General features: G+C 40.9%; 1 long non-coding RNA gene across 1 annotated transcript in view; it reads left to right on the top strand.

Moving 5' to 3' along the window:
* LOC308190657 overlaps positions 1 to 16,910 on the top strand; it is a 72,561-nt gene extending 55,651 nt beyond the window's left edge. Inside the window, exons 2-5 of the long non-coding RNA XR_013947445.1 lie at positions 6,950 to 7,159; positions 11,532 to 11,594; positions 12,200 to 12,280; positions 13,320 to 16,910. This is a non-coding gene — a long non-coding RNA (uncharacterized lncRNA). The remainder of the gene's footprint in view (positions 1 to 6,949; positions 7,160 to 11,531; positions 11,595 to 12,199; positions 12,281 to 13,319) is intronic.
* Positions 16,911 to 20,679: the final 3,769 nt, after the last annotated feature.

The raw sequence follows: 20,679 nt of genomic DNA, 5'->3' as shown, positions 1-20,679 counted from the left end.
ACAGTGTGAAGACTTTTCCAGGAGAAGCAATTTCATGGGATTGGTTTATTTTTCTAATTTTTCATGGCAAAGGTCACAGCACAAAAAAAACCTGTCTTCTGTGAAATCACAGAACTCCACATCACCACCTGTAGTACACAGATTGCTATTAACTTTCTTATGCTGGATAGTATTAATATTGATTATATGATTTCAATATTAGTAATTTAAAGTTAAATTTTAAAGTAATAATAAAACTGTGAAGTCATAACTTTGCATCTAGTGAAGGAAAGGTAAGAAGGAGAGCTGTGTAAACAAGAAGGAAGACTGGGGAAAGGAAAGGGCAGAAAGCAGGCCTAGGTAACGAACTGCTGCTTCTTTGGCTGTTCCTGGACATGGTCCCACACTTCTTCATACTCACATTTTCACGTTTGTTGTGGAACACGAGCCTTTTCCTAGGGGCATCAGAGAGGCTTTGTGTTTGTGGAAGCTTTTGTGCATATTATGCTGATAAAAGGCCCTGGTTCATGGGTAGATGCTGACTGTGTTTCTTTATGGACAAATGGTTACTGAAGACCCAGCCAGCCTTATTCTAGTGCCAGCTGCTTTCCCCAGGTGTCAGCCTGAGGCTATTCCTTCCCACATGTTCAGCAGTTTCTTTTATCTCAGTTGTGGTACCAGTATGCCTTATGATGGCGTTGCCACGTATAATACATTCAAGGTAGAAATAGTTTTTTAATTTAGCCTAGCCATATGATAGAAGTGTCTTGGGTGGTACATTGCACGAGTTGGCTGTTGTGAAGCCTGCAAAGCACTCTCTGCTATTCTATCCTCCATCTTAGTAATACTTTCAAGATGCAGAGAATCCTTTTTTGATTTACAAGGAATGTGTGGTTGATATTGGTGAAACGAGCTGGTGGAACATTTCTGTTATATCCTGTGGTTCAATGCATAAAATATTGATGTTGGCACATTCTGCTGGATTTTTTTCCCCTTCTGCAATTAGGGTTCCTACTTCTGTAACCAATGGCTTTTATGTTTGTGTGTGCTTGGCATTTGGACACTGATGGTGGACCACGTCTAGACTCTTTCCAACTAGTCTATATGTTCTTCTTCAGAGTTCTAGTGATTATTTAGTTAGGAGAGTGGAGGTTACATAAAACCTTAAAGATATATTTACTCTTCCATGCTGAAGATGAATTTACTCTTCCATGCTGTTATATGGTTTTCTGTTCTTAACTTTCATGCTCTGGAGTGATTCCAATGTGAAGAGTGAGAAGGATAAAGTTTATGCTAAGTGAGCTCTAGAAGCTCCATTATGTTTTTAAGATCACAAATCTGATGCATGGCACGCTGATCTTTATTCTTCCTATAGTACAGAGCAATGCAGTTGTATGGAGAGAGCAAAAATGTTTCCTATGTGCCTGATTCTGGAGTTCAGTGGAGGAAGTTGGTGTAAGTACCAGAGAAAGATGTTGAGAAATCTACATAAAGTGCCTTTATGAACCTGTCTGTCACATTAAAAGGCTGCCTGCACACCTGTGTGAGGGGGAGGACAGCCTGGCCCTTTTTAGTGCTCTGTGGTAATTATGAAAATGGATGTGCCTGCTACATGCTGTCCCATGAACTGAGAAAATCCTGCTTGGACCAATTACAGTAGCTTCAGGGCACCTTTGCACTAAGAACTCTTCTTCAGCGCTCACCGTGCTTTATTATTGTCTCAATGTATAAAGTCCAATTGGGAATGAACTTCCAGAGCACTAGGAGCAGCGATTATCCATCCAGAGTCTTGAGTATTCAGCAGCTCTGATCTTCTTCTAGGTAATGACAAGTGGGTTGGGGTCTGGAAATAACTTCTGCTGCTGGATGAAACCCCAGTCCAAATAAATGTGGGAACTGTTGGTCTAGAAGCATTTGCTTCACTTACGTGTAAAGTGTTTTTTTATTTATTTAAGTGTTGTATCAAGTTCTGTCTATTCAGTAGCTTCCTTTCTCGTGTTCAATTTTCCAACTGGAAGTACTGAAACTTTTTTTTTCCCTGATGTCTGCAGTAATTTTTTTTCACTTTCCTGGTTTTAGGCTATCTCTCCTTGTTGTTCATTTTTACTGCATTTATACGTTATCTCCTTCAATTTTCTTCTATCTCTTTGAAGCATACTGAATTTTAATGACTATGCAAATTAACATTAGCCTTCCCCATCTACTTGCTGGCCTGCTGTAGTTCTCCTCATGCCCTCTCGACATTTTAAGCTTTACATCCAGATGGTGCTGGCTGGGAAAGAGAATCTCTCTCCCATGCAATTTTCATAGGGAGGAAAATATTCTCCCTAGTTGGTGTGCGTGTGGGGGAAGGGATTAGAAGGAGGAATTATTTTGGTACTAAGGTTGATCAAATGTTAATAAAAATAGAATTTTAATGTAGTTTAAATACCTGTGAGGAGAAACAGAGTGAATAGTACCACTGAAAGAAAAACAGGTTTTTGTTTTAAGCTGTTCCCTATGCAGCAGCCTTCCTGGGCTGTCAGGGTGTTCAAGGTTATCAGCACAGCAGGAACCTGTTTTCCAGCTTTGTAGGCAGCTGGCAGAATGCAGGTTTTCCCAAAATTTTAAATCAGCTCTATTTACGGTAGATACATAGCAACATTTCTTTTCCTGTTGAAAACAGTGGTGGTGTTAGAGCTGAATACTCTAAATAGCCCATAGATCAGGATGAGAAATACTGATGCAGAAAGAGTTCTGTCTGACAGACCTGTACCATTTTTCCGGTAAAGTGATGGCATTCCTTAAATCTTCTACTTGACTTTTTTTTTTTTTTTTTTTCTTCCTGCACTAGACATTCCTGGAGCATGGCTTAACTTCATCTTACAACAGAAAGCTTTGTCTGGCAACAGTGAGACTACCATGTAAATTATGAAGCATTAGTATGCATTTCTTGTAAACAAACTTGCCAAAAAGTTATTCTGTCATAGTGAATAATATTACATGTAAAAGAAGACGTAGCGAGTCAATGAAGTCTCAAATCAAGCATACATTTTGTTGGGAGGTCAAAGGTTCTGCAAACTTCCTGAGGGATACTGAACATCCCTGTGTGCAACCAAAGATCCCACTCTTCCCATTGGTGTTTAGCAAGCATCAGTGCTTTCAAAACTACTTTATGCCCAGCAAAACAGAAGGCTGACTTTGTGGCTATTACCAGTGATTCTAGCCACATAGCTATAGCAGAACAGTGCTCGACTTGCAGAATACTTCGAGTGTCTTGCAAATACGTGGCAAACACCACTGAAGATAACTAAGGGTTGTACACCACAATCTGTGAATATGCTCAACTTCAAGGAGTGCATCCTATGTGTTTAAAGGTTGCCAGAGGTTACAGTTACCATGAATTCCCCTTACAGACTGGAAGTAGTTCACAACTGCCTGTTTGTTTTATAGCAGTTCATTGAATTTATGAAACAAACTAAATATCTAATGGAAGTCTTACCACTCTTCAACTGTCTTAAGTTTCTTTTTTTTACATTTGCAATTATGCATTTTCATTCCTTTCTTTTTCCTTGACTTCCTTCTGTGCTTGCTGTCCTTTCCTCAGTTTTCCCAGCATCATTTGAGAATTGGTAACTGAGGGATATGGCTTAAGCCGAGCATCAAATTGTGTGCTTCGGACAGCTGCCAGCTTTGGGCACACGTGAATAAGATCATTACAAATTTGGCAAGTGCTAGCTTAATTGCCAGTATAAGTGCCTTGACCCTCTGTTGCAAGAATTGTACTGTAGTTTTATTACAAGCATTAAATAAAATTGAGACCACTGTACTAGACTGTTAGATTATGGCCATTTTCTGATTATTATATACACATAAGGACAAATACTTAGTTACTTAGCTTAACTTATTAAAATACTTATTATTTAACCAAATAAGATTCTTGTACTTTTAAAGCAGACCTTCTTTTCTTCCTCCAAGGTATTTTAAAATGTGAATTTAAAATTGCTTGTAGAAAATACTGACTTCTGCTGTCAGAGTTTTAAAAAAAAAAAAAAAAAAAGCATGTGTGTAGCTACAAATTAAGACCACAAGTCCAAAGACAAATTTGATGCCATTCAACTAAATGTCTAGATAACTTGGCCATTTCAAAATGTTATTCCCATGCTGTGAATGGAAGTGTTTTGCTTGCCTTGTTTTAAATGCCAAAGACTTGACTTTACTGACATCATTTAGTAATGCTTTTGCAGGCTAACATAAAACCTTAGAGCAAAATTGAAATACAAGTGGAAGTGCATATTATATCTAAATGCTATTCCCATTTAGGAAATATTGAACCAGGAAGGGTTTTTATAAAATAAAATAATTTTAATTAGTAATAATTAACAAAACCCTTGCTTTTTTAACACAATAAATCAATTGATCATTCATCAGTTAACATAATTTTGACAAATCTACTGTAAATCTGAAACAAACAAAAGTCTGCTTGTGAGATATAAATTCCAAATGTTAAGTGAACCAGAAAGTCTTCCTTTTCTGCAGTGATAACGGGTAAGGCAAACTCTGAGATTAGTTTGCAAGGATTTTGAGGAGCACAAACCAACTGGTGCATCACTAAAAGTGCAATCTGAAGATTTGGAGAGTACAAAGCACTCACAACTTCAGGTGAAATCACGAGTGGAGATATATGGTAGTACTGTCCTTGGTATTCAGCAGGGCAATTGGAGAGCGCAGCATTGTTGGCAAAGTAGGTTTCTGCCACATCCCGGTGTGCTGGGGAGGGTTGACAGGGCTGCAGAGAGATGTAGATCTAGTAGAGATTGGTAAGTGCATTTCTGCAGCTTAAGTGTCAATTTCTTTTTTTGGGAAAGCAGACTGCCTGCTAATGATGGGCATGTCTGCAACGTGCAGGACCAAACACCTGCATTGAAGCCCACTGAAGATAAGTGCCTTCCACGTGTAGACCATTACTTTGCTGGAGGAGAATTGTGCTCCCAAATCACCGTGGTCCTGGGACATTGTATTTAAGTGTGAATAGGTGTATATTAAACACAGATTGTCCTTATTTATTGCAGCACTTGGTAGAAGATGATAAAATATGCTATGTTAGGTTCTCTTTTCTCCTGCGGAGCCCTCTGTCCTTCTGAGTTTTCCTTCAGTATCCTTGGCGTAGCTCCAAATAGCTTCTTTGATATTGCTGTTCATTTTCTTGCCTTCTCTGAAGTAAAGTCTGCCTTCAAAGCAGTCACCTGAAAAGCGTTGCCAGCCCCTCCCCAGTGGCTGAATTTAGATGTTATTCTCCAAATAACATCTCACTGCATCTTCAAGTTTTGTCAGTTTATTGCAAATTTACAGATCTCTTCAGAACAGCTCACTCTCTGTAATTCTTACTTTTTTTCTTTAAGAGCTCGTATCATTCCCCTTCATATTTATAAATGATTATTTTGTATTTATTCTCTAACTTCTAAGTATCCTCCTGTCCTGTTCAAGAGGTCAGCGAACCTTAACATTTTGGTTGTGCTGCACCTCACTTCAACTGTGTTTACAGAAACAAGATGAGGCTGACAGTGTTTTAGCGGGAAGCTTTCACACATTAAAGGTATAGGCTTAAAGATGAGGATGAATTCATGCAAAAGTGAAGTTTCTAGAGCAATCTTTTATCTGCCTGTTTGTATTTCTCCACTAGAAGCGTTCTTCATTTTGACACTGATGCACCTGGGTGAGTGGGAGGGAATATAGTCCGTCTTGTAATACAGGATAATGTACAAAGGAGAGTTGTGCTTGCCACATCTAGTCATCTTTTCAGCGTTGCAAAGAATATGACCATGTGAAAAAAGATCACTGCTTTGTAATGCTTGCCCTTAATAGCAGAGACATATCGCAGAGGCTTTTCAGAGACTGTTCCTAAGGCCCATTTGCAGACTGTGTGCATGTGGCTAGCTGTGTGCAGATTGCTAGTTCCACAAGGAAGATCCACAGCTCTCCATGCAGAACAAGAGTTTACCCTGTGCTTGCCAGCATCTCACCAAAGGTATTGAAATTACTGTATAACCTGCCTGTGATCATCAGCTTCCCTCTGGTTGGTAACCACGCTGGAAAGCTAATCCCATCAATTGGGTTGTGTTCTCCTGGTGTTCCCCAAAGTGAAAAGGAGAACTGCAATTACTTAGGTGCTGCCTTTCATCATCATCTGGCTTCACTTGTGCTGCTATATACTGCACACGTGTTCCCATAGAGGCAGGCACAACCCTAGCAAGAGCACTTACAGTGCTTGTAAATCTTCTGTTCATTCCAACTCTGCATAGCAGACCCGTGGCAGCTTTGTTGCTGTTGGAGCTGAGCAATCACATATTCAGACTCAGTCCTGTCTGTCTGCGCATCAGTGAGCATATTGCTGTGTTGTGACTGCTTTGCAAAAACTGATGTGCATATGAACAAGGTTGTTGTTCTTTTCCCCTTTTCATTAAATTCTCCAGTGTTACTTCATGAGGGGGCTCATTATTGCAATTAGTTGCAAAACTATTTAGATAAATAAGTTGTGATACCACTGAGATACACAAAACGTTTGCATGTTGAGGGTATAAATAAAAGTGTGTGTGCATGTTTCTGATCTTTTGTTTGCCTAACTGAATATGGAATACACAGGGAGTTGTGTAATTCCTTATGATTTGGAAAATAAGTCTTTGAATGTTATTCTCATGTAACAGGGCTGGCCGATGGCACAGACAACTGTTATCTGCAATGTATAAATGAAGTGATACATATGTGAGATTTGTGTCTGCATCATTCAGAATGAGAATGTCAGAGAATATCACGTTTGCCTCTGGCACAAAGCCAATGTTATAGGCAGTGGAGTAAGCAGCATGTGGATCTTTTTGTAATGAACATAAAGCCATGTGCCAACAACTTGTTTTGTAATCCGAGTGGATAATGTGCTAGGTAAAGTGGTGCAATACAAAACAAACAAACAAATTATGATGTCTTCTTTCCACAGAAGAAGAAAAAAAGCAGATGAACTATAAACAACAGTATCCCAAGTCTCAAAAGCTAAAAGAAATGCAAACAACTGGTGGGTGGCCTGATATCAGCTTGAGGTGAGCAACAAAGGAAACTGCTGGAACAATCAGCCCAGACAGCGAAACACAGGTTAAAAATATTGGAAGTCATGAAGATATCTGATTCCCACTGTCAAATGCAACTTTTGGTGAGTTTTAATATGTATGGTGCTTTTGAAATTATGAATTTTGTCAAATCCCTATGCTGCTTTTCTGAAGTAGCAGTTTCTCAATAATTAAGACAGCAGTCAGCTCTTCTGTATGCACTGCTTTTTTTCTCCCCTTGATATATATTGCTCAGAAATGATTCTATCAGCTTTGGCTATAAATCTCAAGTTCACGACAATGGAAATAATTTTGGGAAACAAATGGCAGTCTGCAAGCTATAATATTGGCCATAAAAAATAAAATTGTGACTAGAGTTCAGATGTCACAAATCTTAGTGAATGTGGAAACTGGGAGTTTGCAAAGCTGTGTGATATCATCCATATGTATTTTATTTTTGGTCTTATGTGTATATGCAAAGTTAGTTGTAGGTCTGTGGTATATATTATATATATTGGATATAAACCTTGTAAATATCATGAGACCTTAATGTTAAAATGTTTTCTGCTGTTCTCTACAATAGCTGGGTTTAATTGTATCTGTGACTGGGAAGGCATTGCCATGTTAAAATAGTTTAGGCAGATGCTTCAGTCACAAGGGAGGCTGTTTATCATAAAGAGTAGAGCGGTTGATGTCATGGTCAAATGGCTAGAAATGGGAAGAAGGTTGCTTTTCCAGTATGCTTGTCCTCTTTCTCATCCCCACTTACCAGTTAGATTCTCATGGAAGTGTTCCTGTGTTCTTTTGCTGGTGTCACGAATGAGCTCCTTCCTTGAACTTACCCATAAGAGCACCGTATGCCTTGTAGTACCTTTCCTGGAAACAAATAACAATGGCTGAAATAAGAGTCATTGAGTACCTGAGTTTTATATATATATATATATATAGAGAGAGAGAGAGAGAGAGAGAGATAATAATCAAAGAAATATGCAGAAGTAGATACGAGAGCCAATGACTTGAAGCCCTGAATAAGTTTATCACTCTTGACGCTTACTGGTAAGTAGGGAGAATAGTGGTCCAAATCTGTCTGAGAAAGAGAGACATTGTCCATCTGTCAGCTGGGGAGTTTTTAATAAAAAGAGTTACATTATCAAATCGGAGGCAATGAAATACTCTTGTTCCTGTTTGCTAATGATGAGTTGAAAGACGTGTGTCCAGTTTATCTGTAAAATGCAATTTATTCTGTTATTGATCCTCAGTCCTGAAGAAAGGAGAGGGGCTGCTTCCCTCTGTAGGTTGATGTAGGAGGCCACTTTCCATGTTGCAGTCCCAAGGAGATATCAGAAACCGCGTATTCCTTGGTGGAAAAGGCACAGAGCTTTTCAAAAATTTGGCCCTCTCCCAGTTGAACAATACTGACCTCTAACTGGAGCACAGGGGACACTTGCTTGTTACCTCTGCAGTTCTGAGAAGTGAGCTGAATTTGTGGCTGTTGGCAAAGAACCCAGAGACCTCAGCTTGCTTGCTCGAGCTAAAATGTGGGTTTGGCTTTTCTGAGTTCCTGTTGTCTTCTTCCTTCTCCACTTCCCATTGAACTTCTGCTTTGTTTACACTTATCCCTTGGATTCGTTATTTGCCTGTAAGCAGAGAAATACCACTGAGAGGCCCTACCCCATCCATACATCTAGGTTTCCAGTTTTCTACAACAGAGGAAGCTTGAATCAGCATTTTTCAGTTTAAAATCTCTAGAAATTGAACTTGACTGTTTAACTTTATAAATGGCGCCCGACAGATGAAAAATTTGAGGTGATATTTTAGTTAATTGTATCTTTGTGTACGATTTAGAGTGTTTGATGTCATCTTGATGCTGTGCTGTTGTGGCTGGCTATTGAGATGGGGTAGAGACCTTAGTGTTGCTGCTGGAGAACGAATCATAGGATAGGCCTGTTTGCATATACGTGTAGTGTATACCACCAGATGATGTAGCTAGTACATGGTGTGTGGCTTGATGGAAATTGGACGTGACGTGCATTTTTGTTATGAATATGTAACAATTACTGACCGTGTTTCTTTGTAGTCTGTGTTGGAAGCTGGATTTTAAGGTAAGTGGCAAAAAGAAGCGGTTGTGGAAAATCCTGTTACAGCACTTCTATACTTTCCAGACTTAGTCTTTTTTGTAAAGGCTTTCCTTAGCATAAAGTTTCCTTTTCAGCAATCTGTGTGGCTTTCTTCTAAAAGAACAATTAAAATGTTGTTTGCTCTGATGGTAGTGATGTTTGGTTCCTTTTTAAATGTTACTTAATTGTGTAATTTTAACTCAGAGATAAATGATTCCAGAGAAACTTTTACTGGGGCATTGAGACTGTGTGGATATTCACAGGATGATAATAAGATAAGCTTTCTTCTAATTATAACCAAAGGGAAAATCAATGAGTGACATGGCACATACTCCTTCGGTAGGAAAAATTGATGAAATATGCAAATAAATATTGCACTAACATGACCTGAAAGCATGGATATAGGAATATGGGCCTAGAGGACACACTGAGAAGGGCAAGTTGTTGGACCATATGTATTGACAGCTGTCTGTGTTGTATCAGATGTAATACCAAGGGCATCAGCAAAATAATTAATATGTATATAAATCAACAGACAGAGAAAAGGTAGAAATGCTGTTATTGTAAAAAGTGAAATTGTAAATATCACTACAGTTTAGCCGCTTTCTGAGTAGAAAGAATTGAGTCATTACATTAAAAATGTAGTTGTGAAATAAACCACACGTATATGCATACACATGAAGTAGTGTGTAGCCAGAAGGGGAAGGGTCTTACCAAGGAACTTCTAGTCTTTGTTAATGTCAGGGAGGCTACCTGTGCCTGTGAGATACTGCATAATGGTGGATTGCCATCATCAACAGAAAAATTAGAGGAAGATGCAACAAAAACCTGGTGACACACTGTGCAGAAAAGAATGGAAAATTCTAGGGATCCTAGAGGAGACTTAAAACCTGACTGTGAGGAGCTTTGTCCTTTTACAGAAATCCCTCTGTGTACCTTGGGCCAGGAGAATTGTGTGTGCTCATGAAGAAACATCGGTGAATTCAGTGATCTTCTCAGATTTACATATACTAGCAATCATGTAGAAGATTTAAATCAGTGACAGCATTTGTACTGGTCATATCCTAGCACTTTGCCTCTCAGGTATGAACACACATGATTCAAAATTCCACGCAAGTTTTTTGTTGATGGAGGGAGACTCCTGGCTTACTTTTGTCTATCTAATTAGCAAAGCCAGATCACAGTTGTTTGAGGGGTGTATTTAGTGGTATGATTTTCCTTTTTTTGTAGTTCTCTTTATCAGAAAATTTCTAGGCACTTCTGAAGTTTCACATCAATTCCAAAGCACTATGTCTACGTTGCACCACATTCTACTTGTGTTTTGTTTGTAACATTACCAAACTCAAGGCTGTGAATTTAAATATAGATATTCCCCAAGGAATTATTTATTTGGAATTTTGTGTGGGTTTTTTTTGCGTGTGTTTCCTGTCAGGTGTTTTCCCATCACTTGAGGGAATCACTCTTCTGTCTCCTGCTACAAGGCTAACCAGATTCTGCTCTCATTTAAAAACACTGAGATTTTGAGTGCAGTCCATTCAGGTACAGATTAAACACCAGGTGGAATTTCATTTAGTACGATATTTTTAAAAATGGGTCCACTTGGTATGGCTTACTCCACCTGTTGTCAGTGCCTCCACATTGGTGAGGAGACATTGGAGGTGGGAAGGTATCCTGACAAGGGAAGGAAAGAAGTCCTTCCACGGGCTCTTGTTTAGGCAATGCAATGGACTTTTATCCCTGGCAGTAATTAGCCTGGCTTCAGCACAGGCTTATCATGGGGTCAGCACGTGGGAGGAAGAGATGGTAAGACTACTAGCTCATCACAGGCAGTTAATGAGCAGTGACTTAATATTGGAAGCATACTTTTGAGCTGTGAAGGGCCTGTGTCTTCCAGATTTTCTAGGACAGTAGAACCCCTCCCATAGTATTTTGTATGTTGTTGTTTGTATGCTGCTGCTTTCTGCGCCTCACACTTCTTACGTCTGAAGCAGTATATGTTCCTAGACACAGTGGTGCAGAGGTCAATTTCTGAGGCAGCATAGCATTGCTGGCAGCTGGAAATCAGGTTTTCTGGGCATGTATTTTTTGTATCCATGGATCATCATAATGTTTTTGTACAGACAGGCCTTTGCTCATCAGACATCCCTCACAAAGCAAGCAGAATCCCTGTCATCTATCATAGGGAAAACTTGCTCAAGACTATTTGTTTTACAAATAGTTGTGAAAATATGACTGGGTTGAAAATGAGCAGTACAAAAATCCATGATATTTGTAATTCAGTTGAAAGCTGACCTTTTAAGGGAAGCTAGGATAAAGGTTTTACTTCTAATCTTCCAACTGTGACTTCCATTCGCCGTAGGATCTAACTGCCTGAGAGCTGACTTAAAACCATCCTTTGGTGAGGTGAAAACAAATACAGCAGGTAAGAGGCAAAGCAGGAAGCCAAATAATGGGAGCAGTTGTCTTCAGGAAAATCTTTGCAAAAGCATCAAGACTGGCAGACAGCAAGAATAAGAAATTGGAGGATGGGAGATTTTTTTCTTTTTTTTCTTTCTTTTTGTGGTGGGAAGAAGGTCTTCTGAAGCCTCTGCTAATGAAGCTGAGTTAGTGCAGAGACAGCTACAGAGAATAACACAGGAGGAATTGTGTAACATTTTTCCACAGATACATCATAAGAATTGTGGTAGCACACCTCAAAGTTTGTTTAAAACACAACTATTCCCTAAGGCATTAAAGCAGGAAGAGTAATGTACCCTTACTTGTGGAAGGAATTAAATAGATTGTAAGCAGCAGTGCTCCAACCTCTTGAAGAATGCAAACAATTCCTTACAGCTGAGATGATCTAATATTAGTCTAAAGTAATGGCCTGATTTTTTTAATTTTTTCCCCCCTTCAACCTGTTATCCAGTGATTCTTGGAAAGGATGCTTCTGCAGGATTTTGTGTTGCAGTTTGAGCTTGCCTTCTCATGTAAGGCATTCACACTGGTCAATTCTCCAACTGTTTTCATCCTTACTTGATATTGCAGTGATTTGATGCTGTTGCTTGAAGCCCAGTGTTGGCTGAATGGAGTCTTGGGTACAGCTGTGGGAGCACTAGAGGAATGAAGGTATTTCTGTTTTCCTCACATGGTATTTCCTTTGGCCTGGGTGTCCTACCTTAAAATTTTAGATGCGAAACAATTATAGTTTAATTATTCTTTTGGCAAAATGTAGTCATAAATAAGAGTGTTTCTTCAAAAAAACAAACAAACAAAAAAAAACCACCGTGTTTGTATTCAGAAATAGCATTGTGTTTGACAAAAATTATCAATAACTTGAAAAATGGTTTTTCATCTTGCCAGGATAGTGAAATGAAAAATGTATGTTTCAGCTTTCTGTAAGATTAAGTGAGGAAGAGACAGAGGGAGAGGTTACCATACTGTAAATTTTCTCTACGCAGCAGAAAGAGCACAGCTGGAAGGGGTGCCAGAACAGATTCTCTTTATATAGTTCTTTTGTACAGTGTGAAGTACAGAAGGAGGATATTATGTTTTTATGTTTAAAGCAAGCATTGCTTTTACCTCATGTGGAGAATCCTTTGTGCATTAAAAACAAAACAAAACAAAAACACCACAAACACAATTCTGTAGGTAAGTACATGGGTTCATGCAGAACTGTATTAATATCCATCCCACCTTTAGATTATTTTGGTGGTTGGGGTATGGAATGATTAAAAATGGAAGCAGCAAAATGCTTTCCTGGATATGGAGAGTTGTCTTAGAAATGAAGAAACTGCTACATATACTGCAAATGAAAGTTCTAAGTGTTTATCACTTCGTGACAAGTATGTTGAGGTTGCCCAGGTTTTTAACTCTAGCATTATCAGAATAAAAATCCTAGTGTTGGGGATTCAGCTGCTATTCCAGAGTGCATGTTGGGAACTACCTAGTTTAAATCCAGATCAAACCCATCACATCTGAAGGTGATGTTTACTTTCATTCTTGTGTGTGTATAATATATAATGTACATATACATAATATATATATATGCCTTGCTTAATATTTAGGGGTATCCAGAACAGTGACCTTAAGAAGGGGAGATGCAAACCATTAAGGTAGCATGTGTGCATATTAGGAGGGCTGGTTTTTTTTTTTTTGATCTGAACAGCTTGTTTGAGCTGCTGCTGCTGTGTGGTGCCCATGAAGCAGAGGACTCTTGTGGTACAGCAGATGTCCTCCATGAGAAGAAAGAGATGGGAGGGAGGATTGGAACTGAAAGATAATCTGGCACAGGAGGATGGGACATTTGCAAACTGTGTCAGCAGCACCTGCCAGGAGGTGATCCTGGAATGGCACGATGTGGTAACGCTGGGCAGAAACGAGGATGGGAAAGGAAATCTGGGATGTTTTTTCTCAAGCATTTTACTTTGGAATTTAAAAGCCCATTTTACAGTACATGAGAATTAAGGCATATTGTTATGACAGTTCAGTTTTCCTGACATGATGTATCTCAGTGGAATACTTGTTATGGCCCTCCTTTCTTGCGTGCTTGGGATTGTAGGCCCCCAGTCTGTCATTTTGGGTGGCAGACTGGCTTGGGTGTTACTACACCTCCTTTCAGGGGGTCTTACCCTTTATGTCTCAAAGTGTCCTTTCAGCTGCAGTGTGGCCATGTTGTGAACCTGCCCTGGTCTCTCTTAAATAGAGACTTTTAAAGACCAGATCAGCTTGTAATAGAACCGCACAAACGTTACCCAGACGTGGCTAGCTGGGCTGTGGGAATGAGCGCTGGGGCATGGGCTGCGACGGGGATCCTGGCAATACCTGAAGTCAGGATTATTGTGAAAAGCTTTGCAATGGAAAACTTCAGCTCTTGCTGTGGGCTATGGAAGTACTATTTTTTATACAAGGAATCTAAAGTAAAGAGGGGCTAAGGACTCTTGTATGCCAGACTGTTTTGCTGAATAGAACTGTGTTAAAACAGCTTTGTTTCAGCAGACCTGAAGGCTGTTCTAACGCAGGAACCAAAATAAGCTGTGCTACAACCATAAGCTATCATATAACTATATCTGCGCTTGCACTTTCACCAAAGTAACTGGAAATCCTCCCTAGCATTCATGCGGCTACCAAGGCTGTTTCAAAATTATTGCCTTCACAGGAGGGCACCAGTAAGGGGCTGGGTGGGAGCTGGCCCCAGCTCTCCCCTCTCACAACCACCACACCATTGCACTGTTCTCCTTCCACGCTGGGAAAGTGGTTTCCGAAACCAGTAATGGAGAAGTTTTTGGAAAGCAAAACTGTTGATCAGATATCTACGCTCATTGAAAGGCTTGGAGACTTAGGATACAGGCTAACTTTAAAGCGTAGAGGAAGTTTTCAAGGAAGTCCTTATGCAGCAAAGCCTTTTCTGCTTTTTGTGCCTTTGAACAATACTCCTTCAAATCTCTGTGTTTTAAAGGATAACTACCAAGGAAATGATATATAATTTTTGTCAGCTACATAAATACAGTTAAATTCTCCACAACTGTAGCTTCATGGTTCAAGACATCTAGTCTATAGAAGTTACAGCTATAAAAAATTATGAAGCAACACAAGGTTAGGTAAGATTAAGGTTAAATTATGCCCAAGTGAAAACATCCCCTTTGACAAGGGGTGGTCATGCTGTTCTGTAACCTCTGAGCAGTATCTAACTGTAAGAAATGCTGCCTTTCTAGCAGTACTGAAGAAACATCTGTTTACTATTAAAGCATATAAAGATCTTTTCTTATTGATTACAGAAACAGAATAGAAATTAATGTATGCATTCCCTGTGTTGGAGACTCAGTCTGTTAGTGTGAAGGGGTGTTGTTGAAACACCAGGACAGATGCCAGAGAAGCTGGGGTAGGGCTGTGGGTGGGGTGGGAGCTATTTTAGCAACTTTCCTCTGCAGCAGCCTGAGCTCAGTGGCTGGGTAAGGTGGCTGAGAGGCTGGGTGCAGGTACTGGTGCAGCTGCATCTCCATGCCTGCAAGGGGGCCGTGCTGGCAAGCTTGTGCTCACACAGGGCACTTGATCTCTCAGCCACCGCATTACCCCCGCGAGTTTGTACCTGCGCAGACACCCTCGTCTCTGGAGAAGGGGTGAGCTGTCTAGGCTAAAAACAGCCATTTAAAATTAAGAGTAATTACCAGCTTTGCATGAGACAAAATGCCTCTGTTTCAAGATGGATCCTTCTTGGTACTTGGGCTCTGTAGAACAGGAGGGTAAACAAAGTGGGATGCTTACCACACTAACACCTCTGGACCTTGCCTTTTAGCTTCCCTCCATTGTATGGTCTGTGTAAGAGGAAGAGAAAGAGCAGGGTCTGAATCATGAGCAGCTGCAATATACAAGGTTGTTTTTATTAAGAGCTCTTCAGTTCTGGTTTTAAAGCTGAGTGAATCTGAGCCTATTAACTTCTCAGTTAATGGCTTCTTTTCTTCAACATCTATTTATTTTTTTTTTTTGCGTCCTTTATTGGTGTTTAAAATAGATCTAGTGTACAAATGAGGAATATATGATTGCAACCTCATTTTGTTCCTATGAATTCATATAAAGTGAACATGCAGTATGGGAAAAATATTTTGAATAGTTTTTTTCCCCCATTTTTCAGAAAAATGGGATTTTCCTCAAAAAGAATTAAAAAGTTTTAAGTAAGCACTTAGAGTGGGGCAAATTTCTGAAAAGCAGATTGCACAATGAGGGTATAGTCTCAGTAAAACCTTTAAAGACTCGGAGTAAGCACACATAGCTGAGTGAAGGTCAGGGTCATAAGTACGGTCAAGAAGTCATAAGTAGAGACAAGTTCTCCAACATTAAGGGATCTAGAAAGCGTGCAAGACAGCATAAAAAGCAGGCAATGTAATCGTGGCTGTTCCAGTCACTGAGCAGGAATGCTGCTGCCTGCTGCAGTAGTGGAGAGACTTGCTGAGCAGCCTGCCGAAAATTGAATTATGAGAAATGAAAAAAACGTGCTACTGGGTTGCACTTTAGAACAACTCTTTCCATAACGCTTATATTGTGAGAGAATTTTAAAGTCTCTTTAAGATATGAAAGTTAGTGTGATTGTTTCAAAGCTATTGCTGTTGATGATAAATAATTTACCTCTTTATAGCACTGATATTGCTTATCTTTTATGCATCCTAGAAAATAGAGACCAATGGTTGTTGGCTGTTGAACACAGAATGAGCAATAGATTGCAATACATACACCTGTAACAAGAAGGGTGTGGTCTGAGGTCACTTAGATTAACCCGTTGTGTTTGTCACTTTGTGCTAAAGGTTAGATGTCATTTCTGCAAAAGTCTTTGTGTGTGCAGTGACCATGGTATCCGTAACATCCAAGATGAGTTCAGTAGCATTGTGAAAAGTGTATGGCTTCTTCAGTTAAAACATGAAATGGAGGATTGTGCTGGAAGAGACAAAACTGATGTGTAAAAGGGCAACATTCTTTGCACTGATATGAGGTGTCATTTATTTCATGCTCATCTAAATCTTCATTAGCTGTCTCTGCTACCGAAAAGAAGTCAAGAGTCTGTTATGAATCTTATTTGGTCTGACTGCCAGCATGGCAAAATGTAGCTACATCATTTCCATTTGTTCTGCATCTAGAAGATTTTCTTCTAAATGAGAGCTAGAAGGAAGGTGTTTATTTACGTGTATTAGGTTTTGTTTTCCAGTTATGCAAGAGCAGAATGACTGGATTCACTTTAGGGAAAATTCATGCGGTGAGCTTTTTAAAGGAAAAGGAAATGACACAACTGAGGTAGTGCTCACATTTTGTATTCCAAGCCTGAATTTTGCTCAGCCTATGAGTCCAATTTTAGAATTTCCCTGAGTTTTCATGGCTATTCATCTAGATTTTAGGATTTTTGAAAGGAAAAAAAAGCTTTTCTTTTTTTTTTTTTTTTTTTTTTTGGGGGGGGGGGTTATACTTTCATTCCTCTAGTTCTATATTTAATACCCATTTGAAGGAGGGGGGAGCAATAATTCGCAAAATGCCTTGTGTTCTTTTTTCCATTGCTAAGTTCTTAGGAGAGAACTGCTTAGTAGACAGCTAAGTTTAGATATTGAGCTGATCTTGTAATACTACTTCAATGGAATATAGTTTTTATTCTGGATAAATTGAACCCTGCTGGTTTTTCATGAGAGGGGAGGAATAATTACCATGCCTTTCTCTTTCTCATCAGCATGTTGGCCTGCTGCCCTGGCTTTTTAGTACCAGGTGTTGCAGGCAACAGTAACTTGTTTTGTTTTTCGCTACCTTGTCCTTCAGCAACCAGTGTTTGCCTGGTCATTTCACCTTGTCTGTTAATGGCCCTGCTTTCTAAAACCCAGCTATCTTACTTCCACCATGCTGTTATGTGCTGATACTATACCATTAATCATTTTCATTTCTTCCACTACTTGGGTATTCACAAGATGTCTTTAAGTCTGTTTTATGTTGCTCTGTTTTCTTTCTGCTGTTTTTCTTCTGATTCTTCAAGGACTCCTATACAAATACTAGCAGATTGCTATCAAACAAGTTGCAATCAAATGGTGAGCTTGTGCTTTGACCAAGGGAAATACAAACGTATTCTTTTTCCTCGTAGGCCAGCTTAAAATAATTTAATCAAGTGACCTTTTGTCACTTCTATGGAGTATTACTCCAGTCAAGGTGAAGTGATGGTTACTTTCTGTAGGTAGTTATCATTTCTGAATGCAGAAGCATAAAATTTAATGGACTGATGCAGTTGTAAAGTTGTGATGAGGTAGGTATTGTACCAAATAGAACAGCTCACTCATTAGACCTCACTGAAAATACTTGGGCAGTCCACATTTTGGCTAGATCTGGCAGGTTCATACTGCTTGAATTAGTACACAGAGGTTTTTTTGAAGGGCCTAGTGGTTCAGTGCGTGTGTGTGTGCGGCCTAATGTTGCTCCGTATTGGCTATACATGGCAAGGTTTTGGTAGCAGGGAGGCTGCAGTGGCAGCCTCTGTGAGCAGGGCCCAGCAGGTGCCCCATGTCAGATCAGAGCCAGCTCCAGATGGCTCCAAAAGGGACCTGCTGCTGGCCAGAGCTGAGCCAGGGAGCAACGCTGGGTGGGACTCTGGGAGAGTAGGTTTAAGAAAGGGAAAAAAATGGATAGCAGCAGCCATGAGAGAGGAGTGAGAGAATGATGAGAAGCAGCCCCCAAGATGAGTGCAGCAGGAGGGCAGGAGGTGCTCCAGGCACGCGTCACAATTTCCCGTGCAGCCTGTGGAGAGGCCCCTGGTGGAGCAGGCTGTCCCCCTGCAGCCCATGGGTCCCACACGGAGCAGATCTCCACGCTGCAGCCCGTGGAGGAGCCCCCGGTGGAGCAGGTGGATGTGGCCTGGAGGAGGCTGCGGCCCATGGAGAGCCCCCGCAGGAGCAGGCCCCGGGCCGGAGCTGCAGCCCGTGGAGAGGAGCCCACGCAGGAGCAGGGGGTCTGGGGGGAGCTGCCGCCCACCCGTGGGGGACCCGTGCTGGAGCAGTTTGCTCCCGGGGGATGGATGGAGCCCGTGGTAAGGACCCATATCTGGAGCAGTCCTTGAAGAGCTGCTGCCTGTGGGCAGCCCATGCCGGATCAGTTTGGGAAGGACGGCATCCCGTGGGAGGGACCCCACGTGGAGCAGGGGCAGGGAGGGACTGTGAAGGAGCAGAGGAGACGAAGTGTCAGGGAGTGACCACAGCCCCCATTCTCCTGTTCAGCTCTTCAGCAGGAGGTAAAAGTAGAACGTGGGGGAAGGTGGTTTGGTTTGCTTTTAGTTCTCACTGCTCTAGTCTGTTAGCAACAGGTAATAAATTATATTAATCTCCCTGCACTGAGTCTGTTTTGCCTGTGATGGTATTTGGTGAGTGTTCTCCCTGTCCTTATCTCAACATAAGAGCTTAATTTTTCTATGGCATTTTCTCCCACTTTGTTCTTTGAGGAGGGGCAGTGAGAGAGCGGTGTGGTGCAGTGGTGTGGAGCAGTGTTTAGCTGCCCATCAGTTGTTAAACCAACCAGCTCATTGTGAGCTGAAAGATGTTAGATTTGATCTAATTGCTTTATGGGAAATGAGTTGACAGCGTCTCTTATACATCTGTCAGCTGGCTGGAAAGTGGGCGCTGGGATTTTTTCAACTCTCAGCCAGACAAAAGAGGCTCCCCTTTCTCAGTGTAGGGGAGATAGGAGATAGACACAGGCGTGTCTTACCAGGATCCCAGCGTCAGCCTTTGAAGGAGGGCTCCGTGGATGTGAAGCAGAGCTCTATTACTCTGGCAAGGCTGTGCTGCTATGGCACAGATGATCAGAATGGTTTCTTTTAGGTTTACAATGAGCACAGATATATATTTTTGCTTTAGGAAACTGCTGCATGTGGTGACCCTGCCCAGACTGAGTTATGTCTGGTTGTAAAATGGTGATTTATTGTTTGAGTTATGGGGCTTTTTTTGGGAAGGAGTGAAAACTGCAGTAGGATGTGGGGTAGCAAACCACAGTGGAACCCACAGGAAAAAAGGGAGACAACACCTCAACGCTTAGTACCAGGCCACATGCTTCCTGTTTGTGTCAATTAAAGGAGCTGGAAAAGGTCTAGCTGCTCAGATGCAGGGGTTCTGGCAGGCTGTTGATGTTTGGAGCCAGCCCAGAGATCCTCATTGCACCGTGGCACTGCAGGCTGGTGTTGAGACACATGTTCTTTTATTCTTCGTGGTCCCTCCAGTCTTCCCAACACCCCCAAATTATCAATGACTTGAAAATATTTTTGTGCTTACGATGTTTTAACAGATTACTAGGAGGTACTGGTCTGGCATGCTACGCTCTGTTAGACTGCCAAAGCAAATGTTGAGGAAAGAGATTTTATTTTTTAAAACGGGGTCTGAGAATGCTGTCTGTCTTCAATATATGTATTTTTTCTTTTGCGTGTTTTCAGTAAGCTTTCACCACAGAAATGTTGATGTATTTCTTCTGACTTGTGGTGTGCTGCAGAAGTATATCAAAGGGCTCTGTTCCAGGAAAAAGGAATCACCAGCTCACATTGTAACAGCTAGATGTTTTATGGCTGTAGGCCCCCGACAAAGCATGGACATGATTCAGACCTTCATTCAGCACTGCATTTCGCTTCCCTTTCCTGAGGTTTATCCAAGCCATGCTCCCTCACCCGTGGCACAGTTACAAGTTAGGTGGTGACCATGATCTATTGCATAGCTGACCGCGGGGCCCAAAGCAGAAAAGCTGTGATGACCTATCACCCTGAAAGGGAGGTGTATGTCTTTTTAATGGGTTGTTCTTTGAAGTTCTGCTCAGACTCCTGTCCACAGGCTGGCTCTTAAAATTCGCGGCCAGCACTGTCATCCTGTTCTGTCCATGGTGTCACTATAACTAATTCTACCTGCATGTAGCACCCTTATCCTATACAGGACAAGGGGAGGTGTCCTGCATTTTATGTCAGCAGTCAGTGGAGGGCCCTAGAAATCTGCTGCTTCATCATCATTTATGAGTATTGGTAACTGATGCTTCCTGAA

This window comes from Anser brachyrhynchus (genome assembly GCF_964034855.1).
Source record: "Anser brachyrhynchus genome assembly, chromosome: 2".
Taxonomy (NCBI): Eukaryota; Metazoa; Chordata; class Aves; order Anseriformes; family Anatidae; genus Anser; species Anser brachyrhynchus.
This window is presented reverse-complemented; position numbering and strand designations above follow the sequence as displayed.